The following is an 18,843-nucleotide window of genomic DNA, read 5'->3' as shown; positions in this document are numbered from 1 at the left end:
AGAAATACAGAAAGAGCTTCCATCTGAGGTCTCAAATTAGGATGGAAAGCACATTCTCTACAGCTATATCTTACCATAACTGAAAGTTTAAAGCAGAGTGGGTTTGATTTGAATCAAGAGACTGCAATTAATTTATTTTTCCTAAGAAGTACACTCTGAGTACATAAGATAGCTTTAATGCCTACTCCTCACAACTTGGAGAAAAGGGCTTATTTCATTGTGAATATATTTCATTTGAAAGAGTGTACTTCATTTTGAAGTTTATTTTGAGAGAGAGAGAGAGAGAGAGAGAGAGAGAATGTGTGAGCAGGGGAGGGGCAGAGAGAGAGAATCTCAAGCAGGCTCTGCACTATCAGCACAGAGCCCAACGTGAACTCAAACTCTTAAACCATGAGATCATGACCTAAGCCAAGATCAAGAGTCAGGCACTCAACCCACTGAGCCACCCAGATGTCTCTGGAGTGTATTTCGTTTCAGCGTAAGGAGTTTTGAGAGTCATTGAGGTACGGTGGGAAGTGCATTAGGTTTCCAAAGGACTTGAATCCTTCCTTCTGTCCCTGATACTTATCTGCTGGGGTTACTTGACATAAGTCCCATACCTCTCTGAGGCACAATTTCTTCCAAAGAAGAATAACCCCCACCCTCATCCCCTGTGCCTCACCTGCAGGGCCACTGAGCTCAATGAAGGCAAAGTACTTGGTCTATGCGAACCGCTCATAGCGTTAAGAGCAGCGGCCACCGTTCTCAGCAGCCACCAAACAGCTTGATTTGGACAGATTCAGGGGGAACTGGACTAGTCCGGAATATGGTAAGGGCTTCTTCCCATGGTGTGCTCTCATTCCCACAGCATCTCAGAAAAGCATGTGCAAGAAAACAGCATGCTCCCACGGTTACCCCCCGATCACTGGTGGGGCTATCACATTCATTAGCCCAACATTTGGTTCACCCTGGTTCCGTGGGCTTCCTGACTCCGCCATTCTGGTATATGTCACTGGGCACACAGGCGGAGGGTAAACGGGCGGAGCTTTCAGAGGGCAGTGAGGCCTTCTTCACTAAAAGGAATACCTTACGCTTCTACTTCCGGGAACCTCCCTTGCTGAGATGGCTGGCATGAGAAATAAACATAGTTGTTATTATTACTGATTTCCAGATTCTATACATGTATTAATTCTTTTTATCCTCACGACCGTCTGTTGTCCCCATTTCACAGATGAGGAAACTGAGGCACAGGAATGCAAAGTAACCTGCTCAGTGTCACAGAGGTGGTAGAGAGCTAGCTATCTTACTCTGTTCGGGCTGCTATCCCAGAATACCACGGACAGGATGGCTTACTAACAACAAAATTTTCTCTCCCACCGTTCTGGAAGTGGGAAGTCCAACACCAAGGTGCCAGCATCAGTAGTCGGTTACTGAACAGGGCACTTTTCCTGGTGTATAGATGGCCGTCTTCTCACTGTGTCCTCACACGGCGAAAGGGGCAAGGGGGAGCTCTCCTGCGTATCTTTTATAAGGTCACTGATCTTACCCATGAGAACGTCATCCTCATGACCTAATCACCTCTGAAAGGCCCCACCTCCAAATACTAACACATTGGAGATTAGGTTTCAGCATAGAAATCTGGGGGCCAGAAACATTCAGTCCATGGCAATGGCCCAGCTGAGATGCGATGCTGGGCCGTCTGGCTCCAGACCCTGTATGTTCTGCCACGGTGCAGGTGTGGATCCCAGTTTTTCAGAGCCTGAAGCTCATTCAATTTTAGAGAGCCTCTTTAAAAAATTATAAATACAAGTCAGGCACAAAAGGGAATATGTATTTACCATGAGAAAGGAAATTACAAAAATAACAAATTATTAAAAGCTGACAAATGCCATGAGCATCGCAAAATTCAGAAAAGCAACATAATATTTTTATTAATCTCCTGCCTGACGCACCCTTTTCATGCTTTTTTTCCCCTACATTTCGTTTGGCTGCATACCCTTTGATCACTTCTTATTCATATGATGACAATTTTGAAATATTTTCGAATAGGAACGCAACTCAATCCTTCCTGTAGCATGGTAAATCGAAATTTGTTTTTTATTATTGATAGCTTTGATGCATAAAACATGCCACTTCTCACAGACATACTCACAGTTTGTGGTACTTCTACATATCGGAGCCCTACAAAGACAGAAATTCTGATCAATTCTATTCCTCATGATTCTCATTAAAGAAGAAAAAAAGCCTATGGTTCATGTATAGTTGTATACATACACTGCATTATCAAGTATGTTTCTGATTTTGTGTGACATGAAGCCCTTCTCATACCTCTGATGATTGGAAGAACCTTCTGCGGACTAGCTCCTGGCTATGTACATTTCAGACCATTTCTCTCCCCCTCCCCGCAACTCTGTCCTGTTGTCCTCAGACACATTTTTACTGAGTTATGACCTGTGTCCCTGAACCTTTGTATCTTGACATTGCTAATTGGCACAGTGCCTAGTAGGATGGTAGGAGTGTTTCCGGGAGCTGCGTTTACACTGTGCAGCTAGCAACTACTTACATACATCTCACTAAACCAAACCTGGGAGGGGCCTGGGTGGTGAGGAACCAGAAGTGTTAGCTTCTTCAGCTTTCTGGATTTGCCTCAGGTAATCATATAAGAAGGATGCTCATCACAGCTGATTTTTAATGGTAGAAAACTGGGTGAGTGTAAACGGGCCAGCAGTACAGGGCTGGTTAGAACAGGAGGTGTCCATATAGGGCTTAGGAAACATGAACAAAATGTCTAGATGTGGTAAGAAGAGGGAATCTTCACCTCATGGTAAAGCAGGGGATGCAAATGGCAGGATAATGTAGATCGCGTGACCCCGTTTACATATTTATGAACATTAGTCGGTTTGTAAATGCATAGACTCATTCTGGAAGCAGCAGTCAGCAACTGGCTGCCTCTGGGGGTTTTGGACTGAGAACTGGGGGGGGGGGGGGAGGGCTTAAGGAGAGAAATTTTTAATTTTCACTTTCTGGTCTTCTGTACGGTTTGAATTATTTGACTTGGAGTATATGCTGTTCCCAACCAAAAGAAATTAAGAAGAGAAATGTGTTCATTCATATACCTGTTTCACAAGACCATCAGGTATAGCTGAAATCAGGTGTTCAAAAGATGTTATCAGGAATCCAGCCTTTTCCATCTCTTGGCTCATCTTTCCTCCTCTTTAGCTTTATCCCCAGGCAGGCTCTCCCTTCGTAATGGCAAATGGCCTTCAGACACCCGAGACTTAAACTTGTATCAGCTCAGCCATCCCAGTGAGAAGAACGAGAAGTCCTCTGCCCTAAGGTTTCCAATAAAAGTTCTGGGGTTGACTCAATTCCGTGTAAACGTCCATTCCTAAACCATTCGCCAAGGCTGGAAAGATGAACAAGGCTGAAATGACCTCTGGACCCGAAGGTGGGGTCAGTTTCACCCAAAGCACACAGGCTGATTGTGGGAGTTGGGAAGAGGCCTTCCGGCAAGGAAAATAGAGGTGCTGTTACCTGGAAGTTGAAAAAGTGACCCTGGCAGGCAAGATCAGCCATCTACCACACATGCATTCCATTTACACTTTTAATGGGAGAGAGAATTGAAAAACAAAACAGTGTGGATTGTCAGGGGAAAATCTCAGAGCAAGCGAAATATCTCCCTCTTTTGCTGGTAATGCAAAACGTCCGACGTCAACAACTGAACCAGAGTAGAGAAAATTCTCTCCTGTCGTCTTTCCAAAAGAACTTAAAGCTGCATTTGTTTGCTGGAAGAATCAGCTGATTGAATAATTAACGGTTAATATGTTGGGCTGAATTAAATAAATTATAGTATTATCCAATACGATGGGGGATATTCAGCCATTCAATATGATGCAGTGGATGAATATTGATATGGAAAAATTCCCCACAGTTAGAGGAAAAATGCACATTGCAAATAATATTAACAATACGATCTCACACTTTTTTTTTTTTTTTTAACGTTTTTTTATTTCTGAGACAGAGAGAGACAGAGCATGAACGGGGGAGGGTCAGAGAGAGGGAGACACAGAATCCGAAACGGGCTCCAGGCTCTGAGTGGTCAGCACAGAGCCCGACGCGGGGCTCAAACTCACGGACCTAGAGATCATGACCTGAGCCGAAGTCGGCCGCTCAACCGACTGAGCCACCCAGGCGCCCCCGATCTCACACTTTTTAAAACACGTGCATAGATGTGCGTACAATGGAAAGACTCAAAACTAACACGCCAGTGTTTCACATGGGCCTCTGGGTTAATAGGATATGAATGGCTTTTACTTTAGTCTCTTTCCATTATTAGTATTTTCTAAGCCTTTCCCAATGAACACGAAGTTTTTAAACATAATTTTAATATTTATCACAGTTATTACCTACTTTCAAAAGTCAGTCTCATGGAGCTTATGATGAACAATCCTGCTGCCTCTTCACTCTAGTCTACACTTCCAGATGCAGCCACTTTTAACCCCTTCACGTGCTTCCTCTGGCATTTACTTCCATTTTTCTAAATAACCTGTTTATAACGGCCATTCTTGATTTTTCAGGTTTATATATCATCCGTTGATTTCCTAATAAGGAAGATGAAGATTCACCCTCGCTACGACCCCCTCACATACAATTCTCCTTGCATACACCCTACACAGCTTAAATCACATCTTTTATTGAATTCATATTGTTGTTTGCATGATTCGGATTGTGTAAATATTGTCCACTGTCAAGCCAAGCCGTGTATTTACCTCTCCTTTCCTAAACACCGTTTATTTTTTTTAAGGATTTTTAAGTGATCTCTACACCCAATATGTGGGGCTGGAACCCACAACCCCGAGATCAAGAGTCACATGCTCCACCCACTGACCCAGCCAGGAGCCCCCTAAATACCTTTTAAAGACTTTATTTGACCTGCCACTAAGTGAAAAGCAGTTAAATGAAAAAAAAAAAAAAAATCGCTGCATTGATTTTAAGGGGGAAGACATTTTATATCTTAACCCAACCAAGATGCCCAAACGATTTTCACAGAGAGAAAAATATATCGCTGAATAGCAAAAGCAAGTTTACATAAATAATACACAGTACAGTGAAGGTAAAAAAAAGCCCTTTACATGTATAAGGTGATGCAACAAAGGCTTATTTTTGGGGGCTGAATGAGGTAGAGCAGACTGGAGTGCTTGGCAGTTGAAGGAGAGCGGCATTCTCTAGAAGGTATGTTCGCGCTGTACCATTTTCTTTACCAACCATTTTGGGCTCATGACTCTCTCTCACTGAGGCTGCATTTAAAGCTGGAGTACGGTAGATGCTTTGGGGATTAAATACAGGCTAAATATGAGAGTGCTTTGAACCACATAGAAGCCATGTTGTACGAGGTCTTTCTGGTTTGGTGTTCCTTGTATGAGAGAACATTTGGGGCTCACCCAAACGTGGCGAGTATATCACATTTTTCCAGTACACTAATCTCTGACTGGAAACTTGAATCAATTGGCAAATGTGTCCTGGCCTGAGATTACACTGTCAAACCATCATTTCTTATAGCATGTATATTTAGTGTGCTTCTGGGTGAGAGAAAACATGTTATGCCAACAGCAAAAATAAAATGAAAGAAAACACTTGCGTGAGATGTGGTGTAATTTTTAAGAGGTGTTATGAAGAGAAAATTTTATCGGCTTTATATGAGGCAATTGTACAATGTCTTATTTTTCTTGTACTTAATTGCTTTTTTTTAAACTGTTTAGGGTTCTTCAAATTTCCGGTGAAATCTTCTATAAAACTAGAGAATGTCCCTCTACGCAATCAAATATGTAAGGTACTCTATCACTGTCTTTTTTTTTTTTTTTTTTTTTTTTTTTTTTTACCCCTGGAGACAGTCTGACTGGATACTTTTCTTTTTCTTCTCTACTCTGAATTGGTTTCTTTCTTGTACGGATGTTTTCCTGGTCTCCCCTTTTCCATCCTCTGGAAAACTCCTTCCCCCTTGTCCTAGTTGGATGACCTGTTGATTTCATCCTTTTTTTCCCCCCCTCAATTTACTCCCTCATTTTGATGGAGCACATCCTTCAGTAACTTCTTTAAGAAGGCACACAGGAGGTAAACGTGTTAAGACTCTGAATTTCTGAAAATGTCCCTATTGTACACTCACTCCTGACCGACACTTCAGTGGGCTATAGAACTCAAGTTGAAAATCATTTTCCTCCTGAATTTTCAAAGCATTGTTCTGTAGTCGTCTAGTTAAATGGCATTCGGATTTCTCACTATTTCTCCCTGACAGCTTTTGTGATCTTTACGTCTGGTGATCTGAAGTTGGGGAATGGCAGACTTTGACGTGAGAAGCCCTTCGTTACGCTAGGCTGTTCAAAGGCTCCTTCAATCTTCCTTCAGTTCTAGAAAATGTTCTTCTATTATTTCCTTGATGTTTCCCTACCTCCATTTTCCCTCTTAGTTGCTTGGACTTTGGATCTCCAGGCAGATGGCATCATTTTCTCCCATTTTCCAGCTCTGTTCTTATGTCTGAGTTTCTGTATCTTCTGTATCAACTGTATCTTCTCATCTGCTCACTGTATTTTTCTTTCTACCCTCACATTTTTAATTTCTAGGTGTTCTTCTCTTTTTACAAGCTCTCATTCTTGTTTTATAGTCGCAGTATCTTCTCTTATTATGGCTACTGGTTTAAATTGGGGGGGGGTGTTATTTTGCTGCCTACTTTGAATCGTCTCAGTTAATTTTCCTTTCTTCCTTCTTCCTTCTCCCTGGTTCTCTTTCTTTCTCCCGTCCTTCCTTCATTTCTTTTCGATTGCTGTTTTTGTCTGTCTTCCTTGTTGAAATACGTCCCTTACTGTCTGATGGACATCCAGGAGAGTGGCTCTGAACTGCTGATTGGAACCTCTCTGCTTGTCAGTGTGACTGGCCAGCTGCTGGGCTTTATTACATGTAAGCAGACTGGGTAGGGCCTGGCTGTCTCAATGGGGACTCCTAGTTGCTCATGTACTGAAGCCACTCTTCTCGGCTGATTGGAACCCTCACAGCTCCTGCCTAGATGGGGGTGGGTTAGGTCTGGCAGTCAGCTTTATGGGACCCCGGTAGGGGAGGCATGTTGGAGGGCACAACCCTTCAGAATGCAAACCCTGTTTTGTTTCTTTGTTGTTTTTTTTTTTTTTTTTTAATTTTTTTTAAACATTTATTGAGACAGAGAGAGACAGAGCATGAACGGGGGAGGGTCAGAGAGAGAGAGACACACAGAATCTGAAACAGGCTCCAGGCTCTGAGCTGTCAGCACAGATCCCGACGCGGGGCTCGAACTCACGGATCGCGAGATCACGACCTGAGCCCAAGTCGGCCGCTTAACCGACTGAGCCACCCAGGTGCCCCAGCAAACCCTGTGTTTTAATAGGGATCTTCCTCCACCCTTGGCTGTGCTCATGTCTACAGGTTGACCTCACCAGAAACTAAATCCCCCTTCCTTGCCAGGTGGAGAAGGGGTGGTTCTAGACTAGGAGAGCTGAGGTTGGAGATCTTTTAAAAGCGGCTCCTTTTTAAAGGTCATCCTGTTTAACTGGACATTATGCATTATGTTTTAATTTAAGGAAAAAAAGCACATTATTTTAATGGGGAACGGCAATTACACTCCACTTACATCAAACCTCACCTCATTAAGACCAAAAGATTCCAAGAGCACACGCATCCTGGCCCTGTGTGATATTGGATTGCTCACCAAGAAAATGTTCAGCAAGCAGAGAGCCATGACCAACTTCTTGAACTCTGGGCTCGAAAGAACAGTGAGAACAGGTTCCCTGAGGACATCACATCCCCGTCACCACTAAAGTTGCCTCATACATTACCATAGCTACAACTTCCTACTCTGAAACTGTTATTTCAGCCAAAGGCTATGTGGGCGTCCTTCTGTGAATTAATTAAAGGTATAACCAATCGACCTGTGTTTTGGCCACCATTTATTCAGCACTTACTAGGTGCCAGGCTTGTGGGAGGCGCTTTTGACACATTATTTCATGCTTGTATTACTACCTTTGGGCCCTGCACAATCCAAGGGCCGTCATTGACTTTGTAGCCTAGATCAATGGTGGCCCCTGGGATTTGTGCAGTGCACAACCTGAGCAGCAATACATGGTGGCTCTGCCTTAAATTCTCCCAACAATCTAGAAGGGAGTTACCGTTCAGATCATTTCACAGATGATGAAACCGTGGTTCAGAGAAGCTAAATAATTTGCTGACATTCTCACAGTTAGCAGGTGTTGGAGGTGACATTCCAATTCCCAAATTGTCTGATTCTGAAACAAGTGCTATTACCAGAACACTGTTTTCACCGCGGCAGGGAGGGCAGGATGGGGTGGGGTGGAGAGGCTGGGGGCTGTACAACTACACCAGGCATTCTCAGCAGGTGCTGCCCTCACAGATTTTCCATTTTTTTTAATGTTTATTTATTTTTGAGAGACGGCGGGGCTCGAACTCACAAACCGCGAGATCATGACCTGAGCCGAAGTCAGACGCTTGACCGACTGAGCCACCCAGGCTCGATGGTACACGGATTTCTATTTCCTCACCGAAAGAAGCACGATGTTCACTATTTTCCCCCATGTGGCTTCTGCTCTAGCTACGCTGGTTCTATCACTGCTGTACCTGTGACAGAGCATTTTTTATCATTCCCCATATGTCCCTGGACTCCACATTCCTGGCATCTCTCACTAGCGTGCACAGGGACTAGGGGCTGGGTTTTGTCCCCGGGGCAGGAGGGAGGCAATCTCTAGATTTCCACTGATGTCTATCTGAGCTGAGGCACCTGCAGTGTTAATGGGAGCGGGGAAAGCCTGATAGGATACGGGAAACCTCTACGCTCTCGCTGCAACGATGCTGACCTCAACTCACTTGGCGGCCAGCCTAGGGGCAGCCCCGCAGGTCTCTGCACAATTACACCCCCGTAGCCCCACCTTTTTCGTCTCTATTAGAGCCAGAAGAGAAGCTCTGTGTAAGTCTTAACACCACATGTTTAGCTAACCTGCTCTGGCCTAAGTGATATTTTATGAGGAATTAATCTCATGGCCGATCGTCTTTCACACCCTGACGGTGGGAAATGTGTCCTGGGAAGACCTCACGGCCAAGCCAGCCTCACTGCTCCTGGCAGGACCTGGGCTGGAGAAATGGCCCACGTCTTGCCTCGGCTCCAGACGCGAGGCGAGTCTGGGGGTTTGGGAGGTCTTAAGGAAATCAGGGGCAGCCCAAAGGAAATCAGACACAGAGAGCAAAACAAATTGAATTTTTGGAGGAAATTGCTTTTGGCCTCTCATGTCTACTTCCCTTTTATTTAATTTTTGAGACTCTGTATGAGTTAGTTATAGGCAATCAACTGAGTATTTTTCCACCCATTAATCAATAAATATTAAATATTAAGGAATCCCATTTTTTGGACGGCCGGTGGCCCTGGAAAGCCACAGTTTCAGAATACCTGCTACACCCCGGCCTCTTTTCTGGGGATTCCTTCCCCCAAGCTGCCCCAGTGGCACCCTGTGAATCCTATCTCCTTGGTGGTAGGGGGATCGACTGTCTTTGCCTAAGTCCGTACACTGTTCATGAATCTATAAGGTGGTCTTGGGTCCAGCAAGGACAAGGGGGAGGAGTCAGATTCCCTCACTGGGAGAATTCGCGTCCAAGAACATAGGCTCAGGGATCAAATAAAGCAGGGGCTTGTGCAAAGGGTGGTAAAGTGGAGGTCCCTGAGGCCCCCGGACAACCTTATTAGTGCCGACCACTCACTGTGGGGCCCACTTCTAGAAAGAGCGACTGAAGTGAGGATGGGAGGGACACGGAATCAGCTTTAGGGGGAGTAAGAAGGCAGGCAGGGTGGGCTGGGGCAGGGAGAATAGTTTGGCAAGCTTCGCCCTCGGAATCAGAGTTGAAAAGAGCTCAGACGTTATCAGCAGCTAAGGCCTAGGGGCAAAAGACAGAGGATGAGCGGGACTCTGAGGAAGAAAACAGAGCTCTGTACTGAATATATTTGTAGGAGAATAATGGAGAATAACACATGTGCCTTTGACTCACGTGAGGGCCTCTGGACTAGGCAACAGCCCAATGATAGGAGACAATACCCAAATTTAATTGGGAGGAAGGACCATGTTATCAAGGTCCAGGGTGAAATGGAGGAGCCACTCAGAAACGGGAGAAGTGGAAGCCAAGAAGCCTGGAGAGGTCCACACATGGGGCTGCATTCCAGAAACGTCTATGACCTGGAAAAATAAGTACTTTTATGGGACATCTTTGTGCCAAGTTCTTTCATACCTTCAGTGAATGAATTAATGTAAATGTGGACCTCCTGTTTAAAACCTGGTCACCACCCCAAGACAAAGTGGCATTGGTCACGAGGCAACGATGGGAGGGGCAGGCTTGGCAGGCCTAGGGTGCCTGGGGCATGGAGCAAGCAGATGAGAGCCTGTCCTGTGAGGGCAAGAAGGAAGAAGGAGGGGGGACCATGAGCTGAGGCTCCGAGCCTCACTGAAGGGAAAACCCGTGAGTCTTCAACTATAAAACACAAATTCAAATATGAAATCATGAAGAATTTCAAGGCAGAGACTGGGTACCACGAAACCCCAAGCCTGGCCCTTCTGAGTATAGGTTTTTTTGTGCAGATGCATTGGCAGAGGGCCCGGGAAGCTGTCTTGCTCAAGTGCAACAGAGGTGAGTCTTCAAGTGCCTTCGAAGCTGGCCCCAGAACTCCTCTTGGGGAGTGAATTGTATTTGAGTGGAAGGCAATACCCCAGGAGAATGGGTGCTGGAAAGAGCCAAGGTGACAGAGGACAAAGCTAAATGGCTCTGGGCGAGGTCAGGAGAGTAACTGTCCCTTTGTTTCAGAAAGGAGCAGGTGACGGGAGTCCGTGGCTGAGTCCTGGCTGCCTCAGTCCGTGGAGGGTGCAACGCTTGATCTCGGGGTTGTGGGTTCAAACCTCATGTTGGGTATAGAGAGTGCTTAAAAATAAAATCTTAAAAAAAATACCCCCAAACAGAAAGGAGCGGGTGAACAGGTGGCCGCGAGAAAGCGTGCGGCTGGAGACCATGCGAATGTGTCAGGAAGAGTAATAGAGACAGGTCCTTGGTGGTAGGCTGGCTGGGGAACTTTCCAGCACCAGGAAGCATAAGGCTGAGTTTGAAATTCTTTGCAAGTCTGTGGTTAAAACTCTCTTCCATTTCTCCCCTCCAGCTCACCAAGATGTGGGGAGTTGGCGGCGGGGGGGGGGGGGGTGGGGGTGGGGGGACTATCCTATGTGTGCTTACCGGTAGGTCAGAGAAGGAGTTTAACATCAGATTCAAAGTGATGCAGACCAGAGCGGGCATAAGCAGAGGCAACAGTCTTGAGAATATGACTCGTCCACCCCAGGAGTCTGAGAAATCCTAAGGTGGGCTGGAAACTTCCATGAGATGTTGAAGCAGGAGAGGGGGAATCCAGGCCAATCCTTTCCAGATCTCCAGGGGCTGTAGGACATGGGCCAAATACATCTTTGGAGTCTAGGACTGAAGCAATTCCGAACTGCTAAGTAGCAGTGGTGGTGGTGATTGATGTCAAACACGGTGGAGTATAATTCTTGCACCACCAGCAAGAAGGGACTCTAGCCCTCTCTTACGGATGGCACAACGGAGGCATAGAGAGAGGTTAGCTAACTTGTCCAAAGTAACCTATCTAATCAATAAGATGGAGTCTATCCTGATTGGCCTTGAGGGGGATAACTCTGTTCTTGGGGTTTATGTGCCAAGACGTGCCGTGGGTAGGTCCAACCTGCTGTGCACCGTACAATCAAGGGGGCTCCATGCCTACTTGAAACGGTTAGCGGTGCTCCCTACGGCGCACAATCTGAGCGGCCGCCACAGCAAAACATGTCAACGACCAGGTGACGACAGCACAGCCAACAAGCGGGTATGGACACCCATCACCCGCCAGGAACTGTGCTCAGCCCTGAGGGTCCAGGCAAGGTGGTGTGGTGGCCGGGAGAGACTGTCACATGGGGCTGTGTTTGTACAATGGTCCAAGTGATGGGGGTGGAGAGAAGGGAGCATCTCGTTCTTCTGGAGAGGATGGTCAGAGAAGGAAGCCATAGCCGGGCTGAGGTTTAAAGGCTGAGAGGCACCAGGCAGACCAAGGGTGTGGGGGTGTGGGGGCGGGGGGAGTTCATTCCTGACGGAGGAAATTGCACAAGCAAAGGCAAAGGGCTGTCGGTTCATGCCCTGCCTGAGGCGAAAGCCAGCCTAGATATTCCAGTTTGCAGTAAGTATAGAGTAGAGTTGAATAGGTATGTGGGAATTGGGATCCTGATGTGCATTAAGTGTGCTAAGATGTCAGATCTCTAAACACTTGTTCCCCTTATCCACGGGGGATGTGCTCCCAGACCCCCAGCAGATAGTACCGAACCCTTTATACCCTACGCACGCACACCTACGATAAAGTTCAATTTGTAAATTGGGCACAGTAAGAGATTCACGACAACGATAATAAAGTGCAACAATTCTAAAATGCGCTGCAACAAAGGGGCCATGGAATGGCCCCTCTCTCTCTCTCTAAATACCTGACTGCGACGCACTCCCCGTTTCTTCCGGTGATGCGGGATGAGAAGACACCCGCATGATGAAAGGAAATGAGGGGAAGGACGCAGGCACTGTGACATCACGTCAAGCCACTACTGACCTTCTGACGACATGGCAGAAGGAGGGTCTTCTATTTCCTCACCGTGGTTGGCTGTGGGTAACCAAAAGCAGGAACAGCAAGCTCCGTGCAAGAGGGGGCTGCTGCACGAAAAGGTGTGCAGAGGGGCAAGGACCCAGGTCTTGAGGAGCCCAGACACTAACGTCCACCTGCACCCTCTAAGACTGATTATGACGGCGGAAGTAATGAGCAGGGACATGGAGAGTCTCTTATCGGGGCCTGAGGGCAGAGGCACTGAATAATACACTTATTACGCGCCTACTTACCTAAAGGCCTGTATCTATGGAATTGACCTTTTGTGAATTGACAAATGCCTGCTGGGCAGGTAGTTAACGTGCACAAGTTGGCAGGTGTCCGAGCTCGTGTGTGGAGTGGTGGGGACTCTGGAGGACCGAAGCACGCGTACCCCGTCCAAAGCTGGCACTTATTACCTGGTTTCAGTCTATTGTCGCCACGAGGGAATGCGTGCCTGGTTTTGCCAGAGATTCCAATTTTTCAGGAGAAGGCAGAAATCCAGAATTTTAGGTAAAATTTTCTGCGCTTTAAATGAGAACAACGAACTCAAATGTTTTCAAAACGCCATACGGGCCAAACAAAACTCAAGTATGAGCAGTGTTTAGCTAGGCAGCTAGTTCCCCTTTTCTCCCATTTATCACCCATCTACCCATGCATTCAATTAATCTTCCAACCATCCATCTATCCATCCGTCTGTCCATCCATCTCTCTATTCATTTCTTCCCATCCACTCATCCATCCACCTATATATCCATCCACCCATCTGTCTACCCATCTATGTACCTACCTATCTACTCATTCATCCATATCCCCCCCCACACACACATACACACACACACCCTCATGTATTCACCTACTACTTACCTATCCACACACCTATTCATCCAACCATCCATCCATCCATCCATCCATCCCTCTTCCTGTTAAAGTAACTCCTCAAACATTTATAGGTCTGCAACATTCATTCTGTTCTATCTTCTCCACCTGCCCCTGGCAGTCCTATTTCCCTCCAAGTCGAAGCAAATTATGCATTTGTAAAGTGGTGCGAATAAGGGCAAGCTTGCACCTGCCCCTTTTCACAGAGGACTTTTTGCTCTCTCTTTATGCCCTTGCTGTGCTGCTTGAAGTAGGAGGGTATTTTTTTTTCTCCCCTTGGATTTGAGCCTTCACAAGTGTTCCAGAACAAAATTAAACCAAATAGAGAATTAGGTTCCCCTCCCTTTTCTTGGAAATATCTTGCCACTGGGCTACGCTCTCTGGGAATTAAATAAATCTTCAAAAAGAGATCAGAAATAGATTTCTCAGTGGGGTTTCCAGACGTCCGTAAGTGGACTTATTGAAAATGGGTTAAGTTTGGCAAATTCTAAATTGTGATCGGGTGAATGTGCAATATATCTGTGCAAATAACCTTCTTTTCAGTTTTCTCCTCCACATTCAATTGCAGTCCTCCTCCTCAATGCCCTACTTCAATTGTCCTTCCTTACTTCCCCTGGACACCACCTCCAGCTTAAGCCTAGGGGATTGGAAGGGGGGAGGGGCAGACAACCAATATATATTGTGCTAAATGCCTGATACGTGTGATGGTGTTCATATTCCTGATTTGCGGCATGTACCCTGGCATGATCTAAATAGGAGGGCATTATAAGATGTACACACTCTTTGAACCCGTTTCCTCACCTGTCAAAATGGGACAAAGCGTCCCTATCTCCTTCCCCAAGCAAAAGGAAATATCTTCACAGGGTCGCCCAGGTGCCTGCCACACCACGGTGATGAGTCTACCCTCAAGGAATGAAAACTTTGCTAAAATGTAAATGTTCCCTGAGAGTTCTTCCCACCATCAAATCAGCTTTTCTTATTTGTTAATTCAAATGTATTAGATTGGGAGCCCACAAGGACACGGAACACAGAGTGGCAGGTGTCCATGGGGGACGATGGAGCCAGACAGAAGGATCTACACAGAAGCTTCGGGAGGGGGCGTGCGGGAGAGGGGTAGTCCTGGAGGTCCTGGGCACCTCACTGAATGAATGCTGGCTGGGGAAGGCGGGGCAAAGGAGAAGAGATCCCTTCTCTTCCATTTCTAGACCATTTGGTCTGCTACTTTGTCAACTGGAACCCTTCCCAGACTATGGGGTGGGGTATCACGGTCCATTGAAACAGAATAGCGTCATGGAGAGTGTTTCTGGTCATCCTTGACCCTCAGTCTTCCTTTCTATCAAAGGAACAGGATTTCTGGGAAGGAATAAAGAACAGGAGTTAAACTACTGTCTGTATCGGGACCTGCCTTCTCCTCCAAGGGGCTGCTTCAGACCAGGCTGGCGGTCTGGGGTCGGGCCTCTTCTGATACCAAGGCAGAAAGAGGTCTGTATAGCTGGGACCCAGTGTGAGGGCAGGACGAGTGACCCGGTAGCCCTAACCACCTGCAGACTTGAAGGGGAGTGGTGATCCTAATGAAAGCAGCAGGCTGTAGTGTTTATTTTGTGCCACTCACTCTATAGATATTTTATACAATACTCTCAACGTCCGCCCGAAGTAGGGATGCTTTTGAGTCCCATTTTGTAACATGGAAACGAAGGCATGCAGGGGTTAAGTAATTTCCCCACAGCCCTGAGGAATGGGATCGTCAGGACTGAGTAGTGGTGACAGAGATCAAATGGCCCACAAAGCCTAGAATATTCAGTCCTTTACAGAAAAATATGCCCACCGCTGCTACAGCAGAACAGAACCAGTGACCTCCTGATGTTCTCTCTCCTCTCACCCTGCTTTGTTGTTCTTGTTGTTGAAAGATTTTATTATTACCTTTTAAAGTAATCTCTACACCCGATGTGGGGCTCGAACTTGCGACACTGAGATCAAGAGTCAGACGCTCCACCAGCTGAGCTAGCCAGGTGCCCCACCCTGCTTTGTTTTTATTTTTACTTGAAAACACTCATCCCTACCTGTTACATGGGTACTGTGCACACACACATGCGCACACACACACACACACACACAGTATATACGGACTTTATGCACATACATACACATATACATGTACTTATGTATTCCTTTATCCCCTCCTGCTCACCCTGCTGTCTTATTCATCACTCTATCCCTGTGCCTAAAACACCGACCTGCTCCTATCAGGCACTTGGTAAATGCAGGTTGAGTGAACGAGGGAGGCAGTATTACTTACTTTTAACCATCTCTTTTGTATCTCCCTGTTATGGAGTGAATATTTGTGTCCCCCCAGTATTTATGGGTTGCCGCCCTACCCCCCAGTGGGATGGTATTAGGAGGTGGGGTTTGGGGGGAGCCTTCATGAATGAGAGGAGGGCCCCACTAGAAGAGGCCCTGGAGAGCTCTCCCCCTCTCTGCCACGTGAAAACCCAATGAGAAAACAACAGTCTGCGACCCCGAACAGGGTTCTCCCCGGAACCCAATGCTGCCGGCACCCTGGTCTCAGCCTCTGGCCTCTAGGACACTGAGAAAGAAATTTCCATTGTTTATAAGCCACCCGCACAGCCTATGGTAGTCTGTGGCGCATTCTGAACTAAGCCCCCCTGACTGCCCTGCCAGATCAGCACGGTCACTGCCAGCCTGTTCTGGATGAAAGTATTTCCGACACACATCTATACCCGTATTCAGGACTGGGATCCCTATCCTGGGGAGGGGCCCACAAGCTCATCTAAATAAATGGCTTTCTCCCCGCCCCTGTGCCCCTAGCTCTGCCCCTCACCCGGGTTTGCTTCCTCTTCCGATGAGCTCACCCTGCTCATTTCCTCCCCGTGGCCTCAGGTGGCCGGTGAATGGGGTCAAACAGCTGTCCTGCCAGTTAGCACCGAAGACAGGGGAAATATGTGCCATTTCCTCAGCAACACAAGGAGAGTGAGGTTCAAAGAGAAAAGGAAGGAGTTATGAGGCCGGCTGACAGCTTGCTGGCTTCATTTCCTGGGGCCTCTGGTGGCCGGCAGGGAGCGAGGGCAATGTGATAACGTTCTTCTCGGGCCCTCTGACGGGTCCGGGGTGAGAATGGAGACAGAACCATCTCCATATCCTTCAAGGCTGTGCTTAGCTCCTGTGGTTCTCAGGGCTTCACCCAAGAACCCCTCTGCATCCGGAACATCCATGAGCCTATGTCAGACTTTTCCGGCTAGTGCCAGAGCTGGCAGGCCTAATCCAGTGCAGCCAGCTCCCACATTGCCCACCCGTCTCGTGGGCGGTACAGAGAAATGTTTCTTTATTTGTCTGTAGCTGCTCTGATTTTCCTCCCGGGCTCCAGCTGCTGGATGCAATTTTTTCTAGTCCAATCTGTACGCTTAGTTCGATGCAAGTGTTTAGAAGTGATGGCTGCCCTCTTTAAGTAAAACAAACAAGCAAGCAAGCAAAACACCTCTCAGTCTCTGGTGCTGTCTTCCTGCTCACGCAAAGAGACGACTGTGTCCACCTGCGTGGCACCTTGGAGAGGTGGTGGCCTCTGGATCCTGGCTGGTCTAGGCTGCTCCTTGCACTGGGCTTGCTGGGTGACTGGCCACACCTGGCCCCGGGTGGTGGCCAGTGCGGCCTATGGCTGGCCGACTACACAACCTGGCCCATCTTTTGGCTTGGTCCTAACCTACGCGTGCTCGCTGCCCAGATGAGCGTCATCTTGCTGCTTACTGTGGAGCGCCTGTCAGGTTCTCCCATTAGCCCCTGGTCTCGGGGCTCTACGGAGCCAAGAACCAAGTCATATCAACGTTACCTTCCAAATCCATCCCCTTCTTTCATGGTGATTCTTCTGTGGGAAATTTCGAACACACTGTTTTAGTGAGTGTCCTGACTCAAAACATGACATGCTCAAAAGGCATTCAAGGGAATGGGATAAAGAGACTAAGGAAAGTGTAGTGAGGGTTCATGGAACCCAAGAGGGAGAGTGTGAGACCCGCAGATTGGCAGGGACCGTGGAGAAACCCACACATCCAAAAGGGGCTGGCCAACAGGAGCTATCATCAGATGTAGGGGTCAGTGGACCATGGCCTTTAGGCCAAATCGGGCCTGGTGCCTGTTTTTAAAAAATGAAGTTCTAATGGAACAAGCCATGCTCATTCATTTACATATTGTCTACAGCAGCCTTATGCTACGATGGTGGAGTTGAATAGTGGTGACAGAGACTGGACTGCCCACAAAGCCTAAAATATTTACTATTTGGCTCATTCCAGAAAAAGTTTGCTGACCACTGGTCTCACGGGTTGCATCGTGTCCCCTGAAATTGTCATATGTTGGAGTCCTAAAGCCCACCACCACAGACACTGACAGCATTTGAAGACAGGGTCTTTACAGACATAAGTAAGTTAGGAAGAGGTCATTAGGGTATGCCCTAACCCGATATGCCTGGTATCCTTATAAGAAGAGGAAATACAGACACGGATGTACAGAAGGAAAGCCACATGAAACAGAAGGAGAAGGCAGCCACCTGCAAGCCAAGAAGGCAGCCTCAGAAAAAAACAACCCCACCGGCATCTGGGTCTCGGACTTCCGGCTGCCAGGACCGTGGGAAAATAGATTTCTGCTGTTTGAGCCCCCTAGTCCCCGGCCATTTGTTATGGCAGCCAGTCAGCCTCTTAACTCCTCTTTCCTTTTCTTTATAGCAAACTGATACCACTGCTACAGAACAGAGCTCCCGTTGGAACCACAGGAAGGTCAAGAGGGAGTGAGGGAAGGAAGCAGCCTAGGAAAATCCCAGGAATATGAATCCCAGGAATTATATGCCATTTCACCCAAGAATAGTTCGATATACACCTATAATAAACACATTTTTTAAAAGCGTGACGATGCTTTATGCTACCCAATAAAATTTTTCAAAAATCCCTTAACAACAGCACCCCTTTGGGTCTATGCTCACATTTCCCCATCGTCTCAAAAGCATCTTTTAACAGTTGGTATGTTCTAACTAGGAGCCAAAGTTCATACAACACACTTATTTGTTGGAAAACTTGGGTCATTTGTCCTGCTGAAGAATGTTGTCCCATTCTGGGTTTGCCTGACCCATCATTGTGTTGTTGTTTAACCTGTTCCCACATCCCCTGAACTTCCTGTCAGCTGCTAGCTAGGTGGCGAGGTTGGATTCGGTTCAGGCTCAATATCCATGGGCGGTGCCTTCCGCTGCATGATGTTAC

The 18,843-nt window shown here is 47.0% G+C and overlaps 1 long non-coding RNA gene across 1 annotated transcript in view; it reads left to right on the top strand.

The window, feature by feature from the left end:
• LOC122199289 overlaps positions 1 to 7,887 on the top strand; it is a 37,156-nt gene extending 29,269 nt beyond the window's left edge. The window contains exons 4-5 of the long non-coding RNA XR_006193447.1: positions 5,739 to 5,809; positions 7,584 to 7,887. This is a non-coding gene — a long non-coding RNA (uncharacterized LOC122199289). The remainder of the gene's footprint in view (positions 1 to 5,738; positions 5,810 to 7,583) is intronic.
• Positions 7,888 to 18,843: the final 10,956 nt, after the last annotated feature.

The sequence above is a fragment of the Panthera leo genome, chromosome D1 (genome assembly GCF_018350215.1).
Source record: "Panthera leo isolate Ple1 chromosome D1, P.leo_Ple1_pat1.1, whole genome shotgun sequence".
Lineage (NCBI taxonomy): Eukaryota > Metazoa > Chordata > Mammalia > Carnivora > Felidae > Panthera > Panthera leo.
This window is presented reverse-complemented; position numbering and strand designations above follow the sequence as displayed.